The 23,074-nt window shown below is 46.9% G+C and overlaps 1 long non-coding RNA gene across 2 annotated transcripts; it reads left to right on the top strand.

The window, feature by feature from the left end:
- Nucleotides 1-1,282: 1,282 nt before the first annotated feature.
- Nucleotides 1,283-21,506, top strand: LOC311579164. Of its 2 annotated transcripts, XR_014773075.1 has the most exons (4): nt 1,283-1,429; nt 1,622-1,730; nt 20,724-20,882; nt 21,317-21,506. It is a non-coding gene; the product is annotated as an uncharacterized lncRNA (long non-coding RNA). The 2 variants fall into 2 exon arrangements; XR_014773076.1 differs by lacking the exons at nt 1,283-1,429; nt 1,622-1,730 and adding an exon at nt 15,956-16,088.
- The last annotated feature ends 1,568 nt before the right edge of the window (nt 21,507-23,074 follow it).

The raw sequence follows: 23,074 nt of genomic DNA, 5'->3' as shown, positions 1-23,074 counted from the left end.
ACACACTGAATCCTCCATTTGCTTAGGAGCTTAGGAGCTCCTAGAGGAAAGACTTCAACCACTATACTCAAGTGGAGGGGACATCATCCATGCATTCCAGATGTCCCCAAAGCAGCCAGACCACCTAGGATAAGGGACAGCCTGAGAGGAGCCCCGCCAAGGAGAGCAAGAGCAGGCTTAGGAACTGCGGGGCGGTGCAGTACCAGCGGACGTTATTTCCCTGCCACAGTAGCTTGTGGCATTAGGAATCAGACAGCACTGTGCATCTGTCAGTCCGTACGTCTGTAAGGTGAGAGACTGAAGCTGAGGAGGAAGCAAAACAATGGTAGGGTTGGTCCACGGACACACAGGAGCCCAGCCTGGGGACAGGGGTACCCCCAAAGTTACCAAGGAAGAGAGTGTAGTCTAATCAGCCGAGTCGAGTTGCTCTTGCCTTCCAGCCTTTCTCTGCTACTGCAGTCTGTAGAAACTTCAAGCATCCTGATCCATGGGAACGGATGCTAAGATCTTGGAAAGGATAAGTTTCAGTAAAGTGTTCCTGTTCCCAGCCAGGTGTCCAAGGTGTTGAAGAAAGAAAACAAAGGTAGGACAAACGGGGCCACCTTTGTCACAGTTGGAGAACGGGCTGGAAATGTTCATTTTATACCTATAGTCACGAGGGCTACCTGTCTAGAGGACAGACAGACAAACCAATCTGGAGCCAGGCACTCACATGGCCAAATTGTCCAGTCACCACTTGAAGAGTTAGAGGAACATAGGTAGACAGAGTGTGAAAATTGGGTCCCTGAGAAGGAGACATCTTGTTCTTAACAGATACTGTGAGGAGAACTGGAGAGAGAGCACAGGGCTGGTTGTCTAAAGAAGATCAAGAGGGGAAGGTTGGGAGCCCAGGGCCCCTGCAAAATACCTCAGTGGCACAGCCATATCCGCTGGAGACACTGAGAGTCATGAAGCCAGCACAGCTGTTTGACGCCATTACAGCAAGCCTGAGCTGAATGCTGTGATCACTGTCATGCTGTCTTGCACTTTTGGTTTTGGTCTCTGCGTGTCCCATATTAGAGGTGGGCTGTGGGAAGGAGTGAAAGCTTTGTCACAGGTGAAAGCAGTCTCCGTGGGCTTTGCCCTTGGACACACCATGGATACTCCCTAGATTAACCTTGAGATAGACTGGGTGGAGCCATCCTGGGCCTGGAATTCAGGAAGGGGACCTAGGGACTCTACCTGGACTATTGTGTTTCTAATCGGCCCTCAGTGGGAGGCGGAGACTGCCCTTTGCACGTGAGAGACAGGCAGGCAGAGAGGAGAGAGGAGCGGCAAGTTCAGACGGGCCTGAGCGCACGTGGATAGGGAAGAGGAGCAATGAACAGGCTGGACCAGTGCACAGGCCAGAGACACCTAGGGACTCGTCCCGTGGAACGGATACCAGAAGGTTCACTCTTGTTTCCCTTAAACCTTTTTTCCCTTTTGTGTAAGCTAGTTGGGTTGTATAATAAAGTTTAATTGTTAACAAATACAGCCAAGAGTGGGGTTTCCTGCATTATGATTAATTTTCTTTTCCCAAGAAAATTATATTTGAGTGTCTTTAAGAAAATCCTAAACATACCGCTTCTTTTGCTTTCAGGGAAATAACCTTATCTGACCCTATTCTGAAGTCTTCCTTATGCTCTGGAGATGGTGATAAGCACAAAGATGCTAGAAATTTCTTTATGAGACCATGGCTCCAGGATCTGGTACGTCTGCCCCTAAGCAAACTCAGAAACAAAATTACCAGAACAATATAAGCTTAGAAGAAGCTGACAAGCTCCCACTGGCCAGGAGAGTTGGCAATAGTTCAGAGGCCTCCTCCTACAATATGCTCAGAGTTTCCTGAAAAATGTAGCTTACAAGATAGGGGTTTCCCTTAGAGGAAAAAAAAAATCAGGCATAAAGTTAGACTGGTTAAAATAGCTTCCCTCCCCCCCCCCCCCCCCACATAATAGCATGTATAGATGATGTAAGGATATAAGAAAAAAAAAGGAGTCAGGTATCAAGATTTGCCATTCATAAAAAGACTAGCTCAAGCCGGGCATGGTGGCGCACTCCTTTAATCCCAGCAGAGGCAGGCAGATTGCTGTGAGTTCGAGGCCATCCTGGTCTACAAAGTGAGTCCAGGACAGCCAAGATAACGTTTCGAAAAAAAAAAAAAAAAAAAAAAAAAACTAGCTCGCGTCAGGCTGTGGTGACATCATTTCTTAAACAAATGAACAGAGTTTTATAGAGATCATAAATACAAATACTGCATTTATACCAGAGATTGAATAACAGCTACAGCTTGGGAATGTTCTCAGGCTCAGGCTGACTCACAAGTAGTATTTTGACCACCAAGGGTTAAAAACACATGGCCCAGGGCACAGGGTTCACCTGGACTGGCTCGGATATTTCCTATTTGTCTAGCGCTTTGAAACCACAGGTGCTGCCAGCCTGATCTCAGGCTGCTGTATATTAAGTATCCTTGCCTTGGCAGAAATAGTCTGCAGATTCTTTGAAATGGGGTTATGGGCCTGATAATGAAAACAAGATGTTCTATCTGAACTTGCTAACTCTAATTGAACCTGCGACCCTGGATATGCAAAGAGAAAAATCAAACGTGTGTTCGGGACAAAATGATATGATCTGTATCTCTTGGAAAATCGTGAGCCCGTCTTTGTTTTGAGAGAGCTGTATAAATAAAGAAGCAGTGACCTGCAACCTGATTGCTAGTCAGTCAGGACTGCGAGATTCTCCCAGCCTCGCTCTCTGATGCAATCCTCCTGCGACAACTCCTTACCTCCCTCCCCTGTGGGACCTGACCATCTGACCATCACTGGAGTTGGCCCCCAGCACCTAAGCCAGAGTCAGTTTGGAGGACTTGTGGCCTTAGCCCCTCCCATCAGGAGGGGGCAAAGCCTTTGCTTTCCCTCTCTCTGCAGCCTATATTTCCTGAATGGTCAGGGTTTTGTCCATGTTAGGAAACAAAGTTACCAACCTCCTAGATGACCCCCAGCCCTCCCCCCCCCCACACGTTCATCCCATCCCAAGTCCTCCTTTGGGGTAGTGGTATTTAACTTTTTTTAAAAAAGGTTTATTTATTATTATGTGCACATATATACAGCATTCTGCCTGCATGTACACCTGCAGGCCAGAAGAGGGCATCAGATCACATTATAGATGGTTGTGAGCGACCACGTGCTTGCTGGGAATTGAACTCAGGACCTCTGGAAGAGCAGTCAGTGCCTTTAACCGCTGAGCCATCTCTCCAGCCCTGTGGTATTTAACTTAAAATAGAGTGCAAAAAGTTAGGATAACTAAACATTAAGGTGTGGTCCCACGCATTGTTGACCCATCCTTGTCTCAGTTCCAGTTTCTTCTGAAAGGTGATTTGACCAATTAAAACTGTGAAGGTTTCCCAGGAAACAAGGCCCCCCCCTCCCTTCCAGGCTTTGGCTGGCACGGGGGTGGGGGGGTGGGGGTTTAGGAGTGGGGGGGGCAGTCTTTTTCCTTCCTTGGGACTCCTAGGAAACTTTCAATTGCTTGTGTAGAGGTCTATTTGTCTCAATAGTCTAATAGCTGAAAGCGGGAGGGTGGGGAAGGGGTGGCACAAATATCCTCTTAGAATAGCTTCATTTATACCCAGACAGTACAGCGCCTCCAGAAAAATAAAATGCACGCCAGCATTTAAAACAAGCATCAGCTAGGAAGGTGGTTACAAAGGCTTTAAAGGAGCTAAGATAGCAAGCAGGCTAGATTAGACACCGTGGTGGTTTGAGTGAGAATGGCCGCCAGGACTCGGAATTGTATGTTGGAATACTTGGTCTCCAGTTGGTGGAACTGTTTGGGAAGGATTAGGGGGTGTGGCCTTGCTGGAGGGGGCGTGTCACCGGGGGCAGGCTTTGGGGTTTCAAAGACTGATGTCATTCCCAGTGTTCCCTCTCTGTCTCCAACTCGTGGATCAAGATGTAGGCTCCGTGGGCTTGGTGGCACATGCCTTTAGTCACAGAACTTGGGAGGCAGAAACAGGCAGATCTCTGTGAGTTCAAGGCCAGCCATGTCAACAAAGCAAGTCCAGTACAGCTCTGTTACACAGAGAAACCCTGTCTCAACTTCTTCTCCCACCAACAAAAGGTGTGAGCTCTGAATTGCTATACCAGCCTCCTGTTGCCATCTCTTGACTTCACCCTAACCTCTGGAACTGGAAGTCCAGTTAAATGCTTTTATAGGGGCTAAGTGTAGTGGCGCACACCTTTAATCCCAGCACTGGGAGGCAGAGGCAGGCGGATCGCTGTGAGTTTGAGGCCAGCCTGGTCTACAAAGAGAGTCCAGGACAGCCAAGGCTAACACAGAGAGACCCTGTCTTGAAAAACCAAAAAAAAAAGAAAAAAATTTATAGGTTGCTTTGGCCACAGTGTTTTGTCACAGCAATAGAATAATAACTAATGAAGGCAGCTCAAAGATTTAGCAATTGGGAAGCCACATCCCAGCCACAGAGCCTAAGAGAGGAAGGAGTTGGTGTCCCCCTCCCAACACTGGCCTCTCAGGGGACCTATTTGGCTAGCATCACAAAGGAGTCATGGCTGACAGGCAGAATACAGAGGCAAAAACTACCCTGGTTCAGTGGCCAGTGTGTTGTCTGAGATTCCAACTATCCCACTCGGCAAGTAGACACAGCACAGAGACGGAGCAGATCCGAGAACAGGGGGCAGATAGCCAGGACAGCTCGTAATGGGAGCTTCAGCCCATTTTCACAGCAGTGTTCATATGGCATGTCTCACCCCCAGAATTTCTAAACCGTCATTTACCTTTCCTTTGGGGTTCACCCCTCACCCCCGCATCTGCTGCCATGTCTTGCTCCATCCTCCTGTTCCCCTCAGCTCTGTCTGGGTGCCGCTGGCTCTTGTTGGCTCCCCATATCCACTCTCTGAATCCCCCTTAGCAAAAGCCTTGTGCAAAGGCTTCAGAGACGTCAGTGCATCCCCTTCTGCCTCTCCCCAACAATGACAGCCTTCAGGGTCCCCTGGGTGACCACTGCAGGCTCTTGAGACTGAGTGAACAGTATTTGTGCAAACACTAGAGGGGTGCGCACCATCAAGTGACTCCCCCTCTCAGTAAAAATTCACTATGCCACTGCTTAAAATACCACCACCCATTGGGGTTCCCTGCATCCCAGAATTATATCAAGGGATCCCTGAGTTACCTTGCTTGATGCTCAGATGACGGTTGCAGCCCCTCCTAGGGTGTTTGTTTGTTTGTTTGTTTGTTTGTTTGTTTGTTTTTTGCACTTAACTCAAAGAATGACTTTATTTTATTTTCTTGGGGACCACCAGAATTGGGGTATTAGACCACCCGAATTAGGGTATTAGACCACTGGAATGGCTGTTTAGTTTGTTGATTAACTAAAGAGGGTGCTAGACATTTCTATTCCAAAGTAGATGAAAGATAAAGAATATAACTTCAAATTAAAACAGGGCTTCGGTAGGAGACACAGCTCAATGGGTACAGCACTTCCCAGCACGCATGAAGCCTTGGTTTGGTTCCTGGTGATGGATAAACCAGACATGGTGGCACATACATATAATCCCAGCACCAAGGAGGGAAGAGGCAGGAAAGACAGAAGTTCAAGGTCAGCACGAGACTCATCTTGAGTTGGAGGACAACCTGGAATACATGAAGGAAAATAAAAAGGTTATGTAGTTTTCTCCAATTATCTAATGATCTGAGTTACGAAGAACATGGAAAATGCTTACATGATTGACTTTCCTGCTGCTAGCAGTAGGACTAGGACTGCAATATTTGCTTCTTGGCAGCTATTCCTTGATCTATTTACGTATGTACACAGTGCTCTGCCTGCATGTACAACTGCATGCCAGAAGAGGGCACCAGATCTCATTATATATGGTTGTGAGCCACCATGTGCTTGCTGGGAATTGAACTCAGGACCTTTGGAAGTGCAGCTAGTGCTCTTAACCTCTGAGGCATCTCTCCAGCCTCATATATTCTTTTTTTCAATGTGTTAGAATTACAGCATAGTTGGTAGGTACTTAGGCTGTATGGTCTTGAAGACTTGAGTTCAAATACCACCTCTGCTCTGTGATCTTGAATCAGTTTCTTAACAGATCTAGGAATAAGAGCAGGGACATCCACTCTAAGCCAGGTGAGGATTCAATGAGACGATGGTGTGTACTGAGGAAGAAAAAATTTCCCCTACCTGCTTCAGTTTAGTTCCCGGGAGCTGCAAATTTAAACAAATCAAAGACAGACTCAATGGAGAAAAGGCAATTTTTAATAATATTTACATGCAGAAAGGGAGCTCCCCTCTTGATAAAGTGGTTGGAAGCTTGTATCATATACCAGTTCAGACAGGAAAGGGGACAGAGGCTTCGAGAACTTATATATATGGGGTAGGGACCAGGAACTAAAGGAAGGTGTGAGTGTTGGAATGAGATTGTCCCGGATTGTCCCGGGCTGGAGAGATGGCTCAGCCATTAAAGGCTAGGCTCACAACCAAAATGTAATAGAATGTCCCCACTGGATCATGTATCTGAACACTTGGTTCCCCAGTTGCTGGTGCTGTTTGGGGAGGCCTAGGAGCTTCCGTCTTGTTGGAGGAAGCATGTTGCCGGAGGTGGGCTGTGAGGGAGGGTTAAAAGGCTACAGCCATTTCCAGTTTGCTCACTCCGCTTCAAGCTTGTGGTCCAAGATATGAGCTTCCTGTCCCCACGCCGTGCCTGCTCTTTATTGCCATGCTTGCCAGCCACGATGGACACTTATCTCTTTGGAACCGCAAAGCCGAAACAAGATCTACATTTCTGAAGTTGACTTGGTCCTGGTGTTTTCTCACAACAACAGAAGACTAATAGAAATGGTAAGAGTGGTTTTATTTTGCTTTGTTTTGTTTTTCAAGACAGGGCTTCTCTGTGGAGCCTTGGCTGTCTTGGACTCGCTTTGTAGACCAGGCTGGCCTCGAACTCAGAGATTCACCTGCCTCTGCCTCCCTGAGTGCTGGGATCACAGGCGTGCGCCACCGTGCCCCGGCAAGAGTGGTTTTTAAGAAGCTGTCTTTATACCAACTCTGTGGGTGATTCCCTGTCTATTCTGTTCTTCCCTTCGTGGACCCAGGAAAACACTTTCACAAAACAAACAAAAACAACAACTACAACAAAACAACTTATGCTTTCCTCTTAGAGACGATGGAAGAAAACCCAAAACTCTTCCGGTATCTGCTCTCATTTGTCTTAAGCTCAAAGTAGTCCTTATGCCGAAGTGACCTATCTGAAAGAAGGCCGCGTGTCCTGGTCCCCTTACACCAGATTTGTTCACAGTGACAATCACGGGTTACCGGTTCACCAGCCTCCATCCAGCTCTTGCCCCTCCTCCTGGGTTGTAGCAGAGAAAATGCAGACTTGCTACTGCCTTCAGAATGAAATTCAAGTTCAACTTGGAGCTCTGCCACTGCTGTGCCTGCTCACCCGGAATTCCTCTCCCCTCGGTTTGGATTCCTTCCCTGCTTTCCACATTCCCTCCCCAGCTTTTTAAGGAAGGCAGCATCTCTGAATGAAGCTCCCGTGACACCCCCCCCCCCAAGGCTCTGGCTAATGTTTCTTAGGCTACCTCATCTTCTTCCTCTTACTGGGGGGGTTGGGTACCTCCAATTGCCCTTTCTTTAAACCTATAAGTCGTGACGTTTCTTTTTTTGTCTTTGCCCTTAGTTCGTAAGCTCTTTGATGAAAGGGACATATTTAGTTGATCTCAGAATCCAGAGCCCCCAGCAGGGCTGGCACAGAGCAGTGTCCCTTAAGGACGACAGTTGGTCTGTCTTTGTGACCTGGAAGCCAACAGTAGCTTGCATCCTTTTGCCTGAAGCCTGGGGCTTCTGTAAAGAACATGTGACAGACAGAAGAGGGGACAGCTGTGAACCTGCAAAGCTTAGTGAGTGGAAGGGAGGGTGAGCTTGAAGTGACCTTTGCAGATTTACTTGTGGACATATGTTAATTCCCCAATGGATGAGCATTTAAAAGATTTATTTATCTATTTTGTATACAGTATTCTGCCTGCATGTATGCCTGCATGCCAGAAGAGGGCACCAGGTCACATTATAGATGTTTGTGAGCCACCACATGGTTGCTGGGAATTGAACTTAGGACCTTTGGATGAGCAGCCAGTGCTCTTAACCTCTGAGCCATCCCTCCAGCCTGCATCTGTGATTTTTTTGTGGGCAACACAGTATCTTTTCTAACACAGCAATGCTTCACGAGGGGTTATTTCCCTTCCAAGTGAAACCCAATTAAAAATTTATTTTCCCCCTTGGTGCTTATAAAGTGTGGGAGTTGTCACCAAACACTACTGAATATTCTAATTTAGCCATAAATGGGCTGAAAAATGTAGTATAATTATGAATCCAGAGTAAGATGTGGTAAATATTTTACCACATTCAGCATATGCTAGGGGGAGAAAACAAAAACAAAAACCCTCCTTCTACTGTAATTGTCAACATTTGATTCACAAAACACAGGCAGCAGCTGAGTGTAAGGGGACAGCCAGGACTCTCCAGTGACCCCAGTGTAAGGAGACAGTCAGGACTCTCCAGGGACCCCAGTGTAAGGAGACAGCCAGGACTCTCCAGGGACCCCAGTGTAAGGAGACGGCCAGGAACCTCCAGGGACCCCAGCATACGTGAGAAGGGGTTCTCTTAAAAGGAGGGGTGGCACATTTACCCACAGAGCCATTTGTTGTTCTTGTTTTTCAGAAAAAGACCCTGGGAAAACTAAGGGGCATTTTCTTGAGGCAAACCAGGAGGCAAACGCGTATGCGGCAGTTAGGTCTCAGCTATGTAGAGAAATGCAGAACTCAGAGAAAACAAGTGGAAGGGGCCAGAGAGAGCCAGCCACAGAGTCCCTTAGGACACCCTCTCCAGCGTGACTAGTCAGGACAGGGGAGGGACAGTCCTGAGCTCAAATGCCAGAAACCTAGACACTTTGCATCTTTCTACAATTTCAGAATTTTGAATAATAAGTTTGTAAGCTATGTCAGTTTCATAGGCTGCAACGTGACAAGCAGTGACAAGTTCCCCTTTTTTTCTGCATTAGTTTACTATAATAAGTCACTGATGACACAGTACACAGTACATGGTGTGTGTGTGTCAGAATGGCTGCCTAAGACTTTAAAGGAGGCTACAACAGAGTTCAAGGAGTTCACAGAAGCCTCACTACAAGCAGAAGAGGACTGATAAAGAGGAATGTTAATTCAGAACATGGCTGCTCTGGCAAGAGATCACATCCAAAGACCTTCTAGGTCTGTGTGATCTGGCTGGAATACAAACACACCTTTAATCCAGGAGACAGAGGCAAGCAGATCTGAGTTCAAGGCCAGCCTGGTATAGAGCAAATATCAAGTAAAGAAAAGCTTAGATCCAGGCGTGGTGGTGCATGCCTTTAATCCCAAACAATGAAGTAAACTTAGTTTGTAGAAGGAAGCACCCATGTTTGAAAGTGATGTCTAATTGAGTGGCAGAAAAGTTGATGATTCAGAGGAGATTTGACAGAATAGGATACACCCAACTCTCATGAAAGCAAAGAGAGGAGAGGGTAGCTACTTATCTGCACTTTTACAGAGAGGGCAGGCAGATTTGACCAGAATAGTAATATAGAGATCAGTTACAGAGAGAAAACTCAGGTGAACGAGCCAGAAACTGAGAAGCCAGAAGATTAGAGCAGATTGCTGAGTTAGTTTGAGGTCAAGTAGAGCAATTCCTGGCTGAGAGAGAAGCCAGATTAAATAAGTCAGCTGGGAGAAGAGTTTGAGCCAGAACAGCTGAGTTGAACCAGCCAAGCCCAGAGCTCAGAAAGAACAAGTAAGGGTGAGCTCATTAAGCAGTAAGTCTCAGAGGCTGAAAACATTCTAGGCCTAGGCTATATGGTACAGAGGTGAGAAGCTTCCAGGACGAGGCCTAAGTTAGCAGAAGGAGGCAGTAAGCCTCCCACACAACAACTGAGCCAGGAGAATAAAAGTTACTTTTACAAGTCTTGCTTAAGTGTTAATTAGTAAGGTATTAAGTAGCCCAGATCGGGGTACAGAACCTAGCTGCAGGGCCTCAGAGTTGAGTTGAGCTGTAGAGGCAAGGCACTGACTGGATCTAGATGGGTGGATGGACAGATGGATGAATGGGTAGACACACAGCAATCTGAATGGGATACATCCGCAGAGGGGGCCAAGCTGAGCTGAAGCCCCAGGGCCAGTTGGGACTTTACTGTTTTCTGCCTGTTGGGCTGGGGAACAGGCTAGATACATGAACAAAATCATGGCACTAATTGGATAATTAGTAAGTAATTAGGAAGCACGCCCAGGTTGAGAGGAATGAGCAAAGCAGCCTATAATTCTCTGATGAGGGGAAGGCACCTGCTCTCTGTCCGTGGTTCTCAACTTGTGGGTCCCGACCCCTCTGAGGACAAGAATGACCCTTTCACAGGGGCCGCATATCAGGTATTGACATTAAGATTCATAACAGCAGCAAACTTACAGTTATGTGGGGGGTCACCACAGCACAAGAGACTGTATTAAAGGGCCACAGCACTAGGAAGGCCCATCTGCAGTTACTACAGCAGCCTGCATCCTGCGTCCAGAAGGAGTGGCTCAAGTACAGCTTCTTGATGGTGATGGAGAAGATGGCGGAGGATTCTGGAGGAGACGCATCCCTGACTGTGAGAGGACCTAGGGGCCTGGACCAGTTTGACTGTTGATGGTGATGGAGAAGATGGCGGAGGATTCTGGAGGAGACGCATCCCTGACTACGAGAGGACCTAGGGGCCTGGGCCAGTTTGACTCTTGCTTCTATCTCTCTTGGTCAGAAGAACAGGATGTGCTCAGGGATGCTCTAGAGAGAAAGTCGGGTTGCAGAATGGCTTCTGCCCCATGGAATTGCCTCACGTGTGACAGTCACCAACCGAACCTCAGGCAGGAGGACACTTCCTCCCCAGAACAGGGTAGCTTTCTGCCTTGAGAAAAGGGCATTAGGCTGGGAGCTATGACTGTGTTGAGAGCCTTGCGGATGCATACTTAATCTCTTCGGAGACTCACACATGGGTCTTCTTTTGGATTTTTTTTTCCCCCTGCAACCCCCACCCCTGATGAGCCCATGCAGGCTATGAGCTCACAATCTCCTTACCTCAGTTTCCTCAGTCCGACTTTTCCAGAACGTGCCACCACCCTTGGCATATCATTCCTTAAATGGGTGAAGATGAGGATGAGGATGATGGAATACAAACGTGAGTGAGTAGTGATGAGAAACTAAAGTAAGGTGTGGCTTGAGCCCCATCCCGAGCCATTGAATCGTGAGAAATAACCGGGGATTCATTAACGTGCACATCATAAAGACTTTGACGTACGGTGTGGTAGGTCCTAAAGATGACATTCTAGTCAATCTAACTTTTACCCATTTTTGTGTGTATGATGTCTGTGGGTTTACATGTGTGGGTAAGAGCGTGTACGTGTTATGACACACTTGTGGAGGTCAGAGGTCAACCTTAGATGTCAGACTCTCGTCTTCTACCCTATTTGAGACGGGCTCTCTTGTTCTCTATAGCATATCTTGTAGATGTTGCTGTGGGAACACTGGGATTACAGACATGTGTGGTCACATCCTGCTTTTTATCTGCTGTGTTAGTTCCTTTCTGCTGCTGTGTTAAGAAAGCAACTTACAGGGGGCTGGAGAGATGGCTCAGTGGTTAGAAGCACTGGTTGCTCTTCCAAAGGTTCTTCAATTCCCAGCAACTACATGGTGGCTCACAACCATCTAGAATGAGATCTGGTGCCCTCTTCTGGCTTGAAGGTGTACGTGCAGGCAGAACACTGTATACATAATAAATAAATCTTTTTTAAGAAGAAAGAAAAGAAGGCAAGCAGCTTGGAGAAGGTCAGTTGTTTTGTCTCACAGTTCCAGGATAAGAGCCTAACCCCTGCAGGGAAGCATGGCGGCAAACCGCGGGTGCGGGGGCTGCAAGGAGCTAAGCGCTCAGACCCTCCAGCACTTTGCAGAGGGCAAGCTGGAAGTGGACCGGGCTTTAAGGTATGAAACCCCTACTACTTCCAATGACGTACTTCCTCCGGTAAAGTGGCACCTCAGAATCCTTCCCAACAGTGCCACCAACTAGAGACCAAGTTACCAAAGTCTAGAGCTTATCTTATGGGGGCATTTCTCATTGAACCACCCCTGGGGACTGGAACTCAGGCTCCATTTGTGGGTCAGAGAGACTCAGCAGTTAAAAGCACTGGCTGCGGTCCCAAAGAACTCAGGTTCAATTCCCAGCACCCACAGGACAGCTTATACCATCTGTAACTTTGGTTCCAAGGGATCTGATGCCTTCCTTCTTTTGGCCTCTGTGGGTCTCAGGCATGCATGTGGTACACAGTCATATATTCAGGCAAAATACCCATACACAAAAAATAAAATAAAATAAATGTAAAGGTTCTGTCTTGTAAACATGCAAATTTATTTGAAAGGATGGTATCTAAATTGAGAACATCAGGTTCAGCGATTCCTGATCCTTCAAAGCAACCACCTGGAGAAGTGTTTCCCCAGGGTCACCCAACAGAAGGGGATACAACTGTATCCAAGAGGGGGGCCATGAATGCTACACCCAGAGCTAAGGGCAGAACTTAGAAGTCCTGTGTACACAGCAACCCTGCTGGCCCCTGCACGGTACCAGGTCCTATGGAGTGTATTCTTTTTTGTTTTGTTTTGTTTTGTTTTGTTGAGACAGGATCTCTCTGTGTTAGCCTTGGCTGTCCTGGACTCGCTTTGTAGACCAGGCTGGCCTGGAACTCACAGCGATCCTCCTGCCTCTGCCTCTCGAGTGCTGGGATTAAAGGTGTGCGCCACCATGCCCTGCATGTGTATTTACCTCTTTAACAATTTCCATTGCTTTCAAGGCTGCCTTGCCTGTAAGGCAGTTACACTTGCACTCTTTCCGTCACCCAAGTGCACACTTCCCATCCTTTCTGGTCTATGTTTTGCCCTCTCTCACTGCAGACCTGGATTAAGGAGGTAAGCAGCGGTTGTGCCACAGCCTAATGCTCCTGCATGGAGACCCACTCAAGTTCTTAGGGTATGGCTGGAATGTGACCAGATTGTCCACCAGAATGCCATAAAAATAGCCTCTGGCCCCCTGATAGTCCCTGTTCCCCCCTGAAATTGCATAGCTGGGCTTCCACTTTCTGTATTTTTCTCAGTTTTATGGTCTTCCAAACTCACAACCCAGTGGACCATTTAAGGTCTTCTTAGAGAATCCTAGGGTGTTTCTCTCCCAGAATTCTACAGTGTTCCGTGTCCTTCCTGCAAACCAGTTCACAGTAGGGTTCGTTGCAGCAATGATTCTATTCCTGGCACCAGTTGCATTTATTACTTTTCTTACTGCTGGGACAAAAATACCCTTATTAAAGCAACTTAAGGGAAAAGGGCTTTGTTTTGACTCCCAGTTTGAGGGGGAAGGGCGTGGTAGCAGAAGCCGCAGGCAGGCAGGCAGGTTATATCTGTCCTCAGGAAGCAGAGGACGATGAGCAGCCATGTGAGCATGACTGCTTTCTTCTTTTTATTTAGTTTCATTTAACATTTTATTTTATGAACTATTATTAGCACGTGTGTGTGTACATGTGTGTGTTGTGCATGTGTATAATGTGGGGGAGGGGTTGCATGTGCTATAGGTCAGAAGACAACTTTGTAGATTTGGCTCTCTTCTTCCACCTTTATGTGGCGTTCTAGTTTAGTCTCTGTTCCTGTAATAAAATACTCTGATAAGCCGGGCAGTGGTGGCGCACACCTTTAATCCCAGCACTCCAGAGGCAGAGGCAGGAGGATTGCTGTGAGTTTGAGGCCAGCCTGGTCTACAAAGCTAGTCCAGGACAGCCAAAGCTAACACAGAGAGACCCTGTCTTGAAAAACCAAAAAAAGAAAAAAAAAAAAAAACCTCTGATAAAAAGTGACTTAGGGAAAAAGGACTTATTTGATTTATAATTTTATGTTGCAGTCCGTCATTTCAGCTAAGTCAGGGTGGCAGGAGACGGAGACAGCCAGCAGGGAACACCACATCTGCAGTCAAGATCAAAGAGAAATGAATGAATGCCTGCTTGCTTGCTTGCTTGCTTGCTTGTGCCCAGCCAGATTTCTCCACCCCCTGCCTAGGGAATGGCACCACCCACAGTAGGCTAGGGTTTCCCACATCTGTTAATTTAATCAAGACACTATGCCATAGACATGCCCACAGGCCAACCCAATGTAGACAGTCCCTCATTGAGCCTCTATTCCCAGGTGACTGTAGGTCATATCCAGGTGACAATGCAAGCTAATCAATACACATGGGTTTCCAGGGATACACCTCAGGTCACTGGGCTTTTAGTGCCTTGCAACAAGCATCTTTACCCACTAAGCTGTCTTGCTTGTCTTACATGTATGTATGTATGTATGTATGTATGTATGTATGTATGTATTTACTTACTGTGTGTATGTGCCACAATGCACATATGGAGATCAGAGGATAACTGTGTTAGTTGGGGTTGTCTAGAGAAACATAACTGGTAGAATGAATATATATTTATTTATCATACACATTTATCATATATAGTTAACTAGAACGGCTCATAGCCTGTGATCCTTCCATTCCAACAACGCTTGGCTACCAACAGAAATTCAAAAATCCAGCCCATGAGCCTGGATGTCTCAGCTGGTCTTCAGTATATGCTGGAATCCCAAAAAAGTAGGCTCTAAGGCCAGTGAGGGAATGGACTTGCCAGCAAGTGCAAGCAGGCAAAAAAAGAAAAGAACAAAAAAAAGCAAACTTCCTTCTTCCATGTCCTTTATATCAGCTGCCAGCAGAAGGTGTGGTCCAAATTAAAGGTGAATCTTCCACCTCAAAAGAACCGGATTAAAAGCAGACCCTTCCAACTTTAAATGATTTAATTAAGAAAAAGTCCCTCCCTGGTGGGCCCAGCCACTTGAGTTTTTTTGTAAATTCCAGACGTAGTCAAGTTGGCAAGCAAGAACAGCCAACAAGCCGGGCGTGGTGGCACACGCCTTTAATCCCAGCACTCGGGAGGCAGAGGTGGGCGGATCTCTGTGAGTTCGAGGCCAGCCTGGTCTACAAAGTGAGTCCAGGACAGCCAAGGCTAACACAGAGAGACCCTGTCTCGAAAAACCAAAAACAAAAACAAAAACAAAAACAAAAACAAAAACCAGCCAACACAATAACTTGTGGGAATCAGTCCTGCTCTTATTGGGTGGGTCCCAAGAATTGAACTCAGGTTATCAGGCTTGGCGGCAAGCACCTCAGCCCACTGAGCCATCTTGCCAGCCTGTTTTCTCTCTCTTCTTAATTAATTAATTAATTAACTTATTTATTTAATGTATAAGAGTGCACTATCTGCATGTACTCCTGCAGGCCAGAAGAGGGCATCAGATCTCATTATAGATGGTTGTGAGCCACCATGTGGTTGCCAGGAACTGAACTCAGGTCCTCTGCAAGAGCAGACAGTGCTCTTAACCTCTGAGCCATCTCTCCACCCCTGTTTTCTCTTTTTTTTATAAAGTCTAGGAAAACATAAAACAGAATGATGCTGCTCAAACTTAGGGTGGGTCTTTCAATGAATCTAATGTGAGCAGTCCCCTGTCATCATGCCCAAAGGCTTGTTTCCATGGTGATCCTAAATCTCATCATGTTGCCAATCAAGATTAACTACCACAGTTAGTTACTGTCGTCCTGGGCCAAACTCTGGCTCAGTGTCTATGTGTGATCAGAATGACTTTCACTTAAAAAATTATTTATTATGTGTACATGCCTGCATGCACACCTACATGACAGAAGAGGGCACTAGCTCACATTACAGATGGTTGTGAGCCACCACGTGGTTGCTGGGAATTGAACTCAGGATCTCTGGAAGAGCAATTAGTGCTCTTAACCTCTGAGTCATCTCTTCAGCCTGGACTTTCACTTTTTAAGTACCTTAGCATAAAACAATCAAACAGCACAACTCTACGAGACAGGAAGCAGACAGTTTTGACCACCGCTGCTGCTGCTGCTGCTGCTGGAGACGTGAGTAAGGAGGCTTTATTATGCTAGATAGGAAGTGGCCAGGGAGAATGAGGAAGGAACATACATTTCTCTCAGTGTCTGTCAGGAACCATGCCAAATGCTTATGTAAGCCGCTGTCCATTCCTCTAGCAACGTCAAGCCTCAGACATTTAGAGACACTCTTCGGCAAACCCTAGATCAAAACTCAGGCCAGTGTACACCAAGGGTTGGTTCTATTCCTCCTTCTTTCTTCAGGGCACACCCACTGGGTGCTTTTGTTTTGAGGATGGGAGACAGGGCGACAGGAAGGACACTTTTGCATGTATTACCCTAGAAATGGGGAAACAGTGTCTCAGCCTTGTGACCTTGTCTCGAGTGGCAGGTGTTGAGTGAAATCAATCACGAGACACAGACAACTGGAGCAGATGTTTCTTCAGCAGAGCAGAAGTTTAACCAGCCAAGCTCAGCCGAGCATCCCAAAAGAGAGATTGGAGGGGGGTGCCCCAAGATGGGGAGCAGCATAGTGTGGGGAGGGGGGAGTCTGGGTTGTAGATTTGAAAGACTTCTTTATGAGTGTTCATGGAAGTGACATACTCATGACTTACAGTCTGTGAGAACGTAACAGTAGAGTACAGCCTCTACTCAGAGCACAGCATCAGCTGCTATCTCCTCTCAAGGGCACGCTACTGAGACAGTGTCTATACAACCCCCTGCTAACAGACTTCCAGGTACAGGATATCTTCCCTGGGGAGAAGACTTTACATCAAAGGAGGTATTGGTACCACGTGTCCTGCTCCTACCCCCATTCCCTGCCTTCTGCCTGGGCATCAGAGAGCCCAGGATCTTGCTTCAAAATCTCCATGTCCTCAGAAAGTTATAAGAGATCCCCTTCTGCCTTATGGACTGTGACTCCTCCCTTCAGGGGTTCTGCTATGCTGTTGTCCTTTTCTGGGGCTGGGGTCTGACCTCTCCTCAGGATGCACCTCCCAATGTTGCTGCCTTTCTGCCTATGGCATTCTCCCAGGAAACTTGTTACTCTCCAGGCAGCCATATTGATGACCCTGTTGAACTAACTCCCTTTGAAACATAACAAGGTGAGCCTTTTATGGTGGATGAGATCTTTTTAGGGCATTTCTTTCCATGATCCCCACAAAAAGGAAGGGATATCACAGCCACACTACAGGTGATATTAGAATGACGTCGCGTTCATCTGTTTGTTTATTTTGGTTTGTTGTTGTTGTTGCTGTTGTTTTTCAAGACAGGGTTTCCCTGTGTAACCTTGGCTATCCTGGAACTCGATCTGTAGACCAGGCTGGCCTCAAACTCACAGAGATCAGCCTGCCTCTGCCTCTTGAGTGCTGAAATTAAAGGTGTGCGTGACCAATTCCTGTCATGATGTTGAGTTTTATTGTGAGAGTATAGACCCTTCATCCGTGTACGTGTGTAGGCAAATGCCCTGGTACCTTAGTTTCTGATAGAGTGGGATCAATCTAATGCAGATTCAAGGATGTCTAACCACAAAGGAAAATCCTGATCATCAAGAAACACAGATGTGCTGGGCATGGTGGCGCACGCCTTTAATCCCAGCACTCGGGAGGCAGAGGCTGGTGGATCGCTGTGAGTTCGAGGCCAGCCTGGTCTACAGAGTGAGTCCAGGACAGTCAAGGCTACACACAGAGAAACCCTGTCTCAAAAAAACAAAAACAAACAAACAAAAAACAAAAACAAAACAAACAAACAAACACAGTTTCCCTGGGTTACCTCACATCTAACTGCTTGCCTGGAGGCTGGGCAGCATCTCCTTTCTGGAATAGATGGTTTTCTTCCACGCCACACTTTCAGTGAGTTTGCTGTAAGTAGCCGTATCTGCTGCAAGAATACACAAGGGAGCAACAGTGACTTGTGTAGTTGCCTCTGTACAGCCTCATGTAAGCCAGATGAAGCCCACCCACACCAGGTCTGCTTTTCCCAGAGCCCCATCCTCCCTCTTCCCCGTGAAGCTTGGCTCTCTCAAACCCAGCTGTCAGGCCTTGGACTCTCCGAGTCTTGATGTTCCTAACTTTTTGTCATTTTAGTCATAATACTTGTTTCGCAGTAACATCAGGGGAAAGCAAAACTTAAAGCGTTCAGAAAGACAGGAACAGGTCAGAGCCTGGCCTCGGGAGCCTGGACCGATGGGCTGATTAAATTCCAAGTTATGTGACCCTGAGACTGCATTTTCTCTCTGCGCATTTGCTCCTCTGGAATCTCTGGTCCTGGGCTCAAACTTCCTATTTCTCTAAGTCTAGCTAAGATCTTTATCAGTTTGTCCAGACAAGGTCTCAGTGGGGTCAAGCTACCCAAGACTGCTTTCACCTTGGGCCCAGCCTAAGGCAAGATTATATTCTCTCCAGGGTCAGGGATCTGGGTACCATCCCCAGCCCTGCAAACATACAAACTGGGTGGTGTCTGGGAGTTGTCACTGAAGGCAGACACCAAGAGTCAGGAGAGACAGACAGGTCCAGGACTGAAGAAGTGCTGTTTGCTAGGTAGGCTTAGGGATCTAAGCCGGTTCTGGGAAGCAGAGACAGGGAGGACCCCAAGGCAGGGAGAGGAGATCCTCAAGACTGGGGCGGGGGCGGGGAGCGTCAGCTAAGATGTACAAAGAGGCAGTTGGCCAAGCAGTAGGTAGCTAGGCTAGGCTTTGTCAAATGTCAGTTAAGAAACCATCCTGGGGCTAGTGAGATGGCTCAGTGGTTAGGAGCACTGTGTGCTCTTCCAGAGGCAGCAGCTTTTGTAAGGCAGAAGGCAGGGGAGCATATTGCTATAGCAACCGAACTACAGGCCTTTCTCAAAACATAGGGAATTCCAGGCAGGGTCATAATGTCTTGCCACACAGGGTATCTTGCTTTGTCTTCCTCTAGCTTTAGTCTAACTGCTGACTCACAACAGGGTCGCTCCATCCCTATCTGTCTTTAGTCTAACTGCTGACTCACAACAGGGTCGGCTAGTTTCTGGTAAAAGGCAAGCTCTGGGAAAGACAGAGACTTAAAGGTGCAGACTCGGACAAGATGGCTGTACATTGGCCATATGGCTTATTGTCCCCAACATCTCCTCCCTTTCTTTACTAAAAGAGGAGGCAGATGGATCCATCATATATGGGTGAGCGTTGGTCCACAGAGGGAGCGGGCATTAACCAGAGGGTGGAAGCATTGACTTGGTCCTCCTAGGGCCAGATTGGCTTGTCAAGATGTCTTTTTGAGGAGGAGAGGGAGGTCCTGATCTACTGTCTGTGGGCGTCCCCAATATACAGTGAACAAGACATTTTTCGACATCAACTTCTATGCAATCAGGTTTACTTCTCAGGGGACTCAGAGTTGGGCAGTCAGGCCCTCCCCCTGTGGTACCTTGTCCCACACCTCTTGCAGGTGCCCATGCCTTATGGCAGGCAATATCTGAATATATGCCATTCTCACCGTGTCAAGGAAGGGGGAACGGAGGCACATTAGTGTTCAAGTTCATCATGGCCTTGGTCTGCCAAGTCAAGTTTATGATAATGCTCCTGTATTACTCAAGCAGGGAGGGGGGAGGGAGGGGGACACTGGGGGGGGCAGTCAACCTCCATCTCTGCTGCTAGAGGGCAGTCCTCATCATTGCTGGGTAAAGACTTTCCAGGGCGGAGCACCCACAGCCCTGTAAGTAACCCCTTTGTCTATGCTCTGTAAGGAAGCCCAATAAACTCATTAGATCTCCAGAGCGAAGTCAGCAGAGTCATATCTCAGTTTGTCATTGGGATTTCAGAGAAGGGGTACACACTGATTACATCTCTCCCTCCCCTGGGGAGGAATTTTAGCAACACAAAACCATGCCCAACTCTAGCCTGGTTTTTTTTGGCTTGTTTGTTTGTTTGTTTGCTGCTGCTGTTTTATTTCATAGATAGGTACTTTAACCTATCTGTCCTCAAAGAGTTGGATTTGACTGTTGGCTTTCCTACCTCACACTCCCCTACCTTGTGAAGTTCACCTCACCATTTAAACTTGTTTCAGTGACAGGCATAATACGCATCCTGCAAAAGGAGTCTGGTTCAGTAACAGAGTAGTGCTACAATTCCAGGTCCCAACACATGGAGTTACAGTAGTGCTTCTAGAAATTATTACTCCTAGCCCAGAAATCCCTTTTTCTTGTCCCTTCTTCACATACAAAATATATTATCCTTTGTCTAAAGCTATATATGTGTCTTGTTCTGGATCATTCCCCTTTTGTGAAGATAATTGTAAAAATATGAAATTATTAACAATTAAATGTTCTCTCTCTTTCTCTTGTTCTCCTTTGGTCCTGGGGAGGGAGTGTTTTTCTCTCGTTTGCCAGTTTTGTAGACCAAGATGAAGACCGCGCCTAGGATCCCAGGGGTGATTATCAGCTCACCTACATAAACAACCAAAACTATCGCAATATTGGGCATCATATTTTCTCATCCAAAGTCCGGGGAGTCTAATGTGTTTTATACTTGCAGCACATTTCAGTCTGGGCTCGCCACCCCCCAGGGTACCTCCAGCTGGATAGCAAAGCCTCAGATTCTATCCCTGCCCATACAGAATATCATCCACTGTCGCCCCTCTCCTCTCCTACGTCTCCTGTTATTTTTTCTCACTTTAGAAATCCTTTTTCTTGACCTAGGAACTTCAGGGACTCATTTGGACCTGCTCCTTTTAAGGACAAGATGCCGCTGGTTTTCTGGTTGCTATCTAAAATCCCTTTCCTCTCCACGTCCCCTCATGTGCCCCAGCAAAGCTTTCCCCCAGGAAACATGGTCCAGCTCTCCGCATGGCCGTGAAAGTAACGGATTCTATGTGCCACTCTGATTTCTCCTCCTGGCTTAGCTGATGGCCAGCCTCCTGAGTGCTGGGATTAAAGACGTGCGCCACAACTGCTCGGCTTATTGTAATATTTTAATACGTCTCTGTGCCTTTGTTTCCTTGTAATCTATGCCATCAAAAGAGCCGGAATCCTCCTGTCAACATGCAGGTAAGAACAGGGCTCTCAAGCAGCTCTCGTTTGTCTAGGAAATAGCAGAGTCCCTACAACATTATGAAGGCCATGTTGGCCACCCCACTTACTGGCCTCATGTCCGTTTGCTCCAGCCATAGTGTGTACGCCAAACGCTTTCATGAGCCTTCCATGCACCTTTTGCCACTTAAAATACTGTTCTATTTAAAATGTTCTTAACCCGAATATCTATTGTTACTCACTCTCTCTCTCATTTCTTTCAGATATTCTTCAAGTGATCGATTTTACTGGGTGGGATATGTTCACATTCCGTGAGGAATCCAGAGGAGCGTGTCCAATCCCCTGGAGCTGAGTTACAGACACGTCTGAGCTTCCCAGTGTGGTTGTTAGCAACCAGACTCAGGGCTTTTACAAGAGCAGCATGGGCCCTTAACTTGTGATCTAGTTCTCAAGCCCCTTACATAAAGGTTTTTTTTTTTTTTGTTTTTTTTGTTTTTGTTTTTTGAGACAGGGTTTCTCTGTGTAGCCTTGACTGTCCTGGACTCCCTTTGTAGACCAGGCTGGCCTCGAACTCACAGCGATCCGCCTGCCTCTGCCTCCCGAGTGCTGGGATTAAAGGCGTGTGCCACCACGCCCAGCTATAAAGATTTATTAAAAGTTCTAAATTGTGCTACTTACAAATTAAAAACTCCATCACGAACAAGACAACACAAAGACTACTACAGTAGATGTTCTAGAAAAGCCTCCACTCCCCTTTCAAGTCTGACCTTTGTAAATATTGGAGTGAAAAGTGCTCCCAATGAAAATCTAAGCTCTCAGGCCATTTTCCCAGCTCTGGAAACGGGTGCTGTTAAGAGCACGATTGCTAAGAACTGCCTACGTAGTTCTAAATGTCCACCCAGTGCTGATATATGCTGATATTATGTGGAGCTTTCCCCACCACTTTTAATATGAATATATGCTTATTTTCAAAGTTCCTGTTAGCTCCTGGATCCAATTTTTAATTCTAAGCACTATTTTAAGTTAACGAAACCTAAAAAAAAAAAAAAAAAAAAAACAATTAGGAAAAGAATTTTGAGTCATTACTGGATTTTAAAGTAAGTTTTCTTTAAACGTAGATGGAATTATCTTAATGACATGAGATGGCTCTGCTATAAATAATCTTTAAAAGGATTTATATTAAAAGCTTTTAGGTAATTAAGATCCAATTTTTGACATTATTTTTCAATCAGGGAAGATTTTTGACTGAAGCTGAGAACAGACTCAGGGGCTTGCTGGCTGCTGCTACTCTGACTGCCAGTGTGCTGCAGGCTCAGCCCAGAGCCCTCACTACATTCTAGATATTGGTTGTCCTCAGGGGCCCATGTGTTAAAGGTTTCTTCCTCCATGGTGACACTCCTGGCATTTAAATGATGGTGTCTCATGGGAGTTTGTTGGGGGTACTTTTAAAATCTTTTTTGTTGTTGTTTGTTTTTTGAGACAGGGTCTCTCTGTGTAGCCTAGCTGTCCTGGGCTCACTTTGTAGACCAGGCTGGCCTTGAACTCACATCGATCCTCCTGCCTCCATTTCCTGAGTGCTGGAATCAAAGGCATGCGCCACCACGCCCAGCCAAGGGACCGTTGCTTATTGGCTCACCTCCTAAGGCTTGCTCAGCCTTCTTTTTGTGCAACCCCATAGTGGGCGGGGTCTTCCCACATCAACCATCAATCAATCAAGAAAACGCCACAGGCCAGCTTGAGAGAGGTAACTTCTCAACTACAGTCCCTCTTCCCAGATGATTCCAGTTAGTGTCAGGTCGACAGAGGCTAACGTACACAACGTTCAGAACTGGGCTTTATGAGAAAACGGGCTGAGCAACACACAGGGAGCAAGCCAGTAAGCAGCCCCCTCCCGCCCTGCCCCCACCCCCCACCCTGTCGCCCGCCATGGCCTCTGCATCAGCTCCTGCCTCCAGGTTCCTGCTCTGTTTGAGTTCCTGCCCTGGCTTCCTTCACAGATGAACAGCGACATAAAAGTGTGA

Source organism: Acomys minous (genome assembly GCF_964271855.1).
Source record: "Acomys minous genome assembly, chromosome: 12".
NCBI classification, from domain to species: domain Eukaryota; kingdom Metazoa; phylum Chordata; class Mammalia; order Rodentia; family Muridae; genus Acomys; species Acomys minous.
The sequence above is the reverse complement of the archived record's forward strand: the minus strand, read 5'-3'. Positions and strand labels throughout refer to the sequence as shown.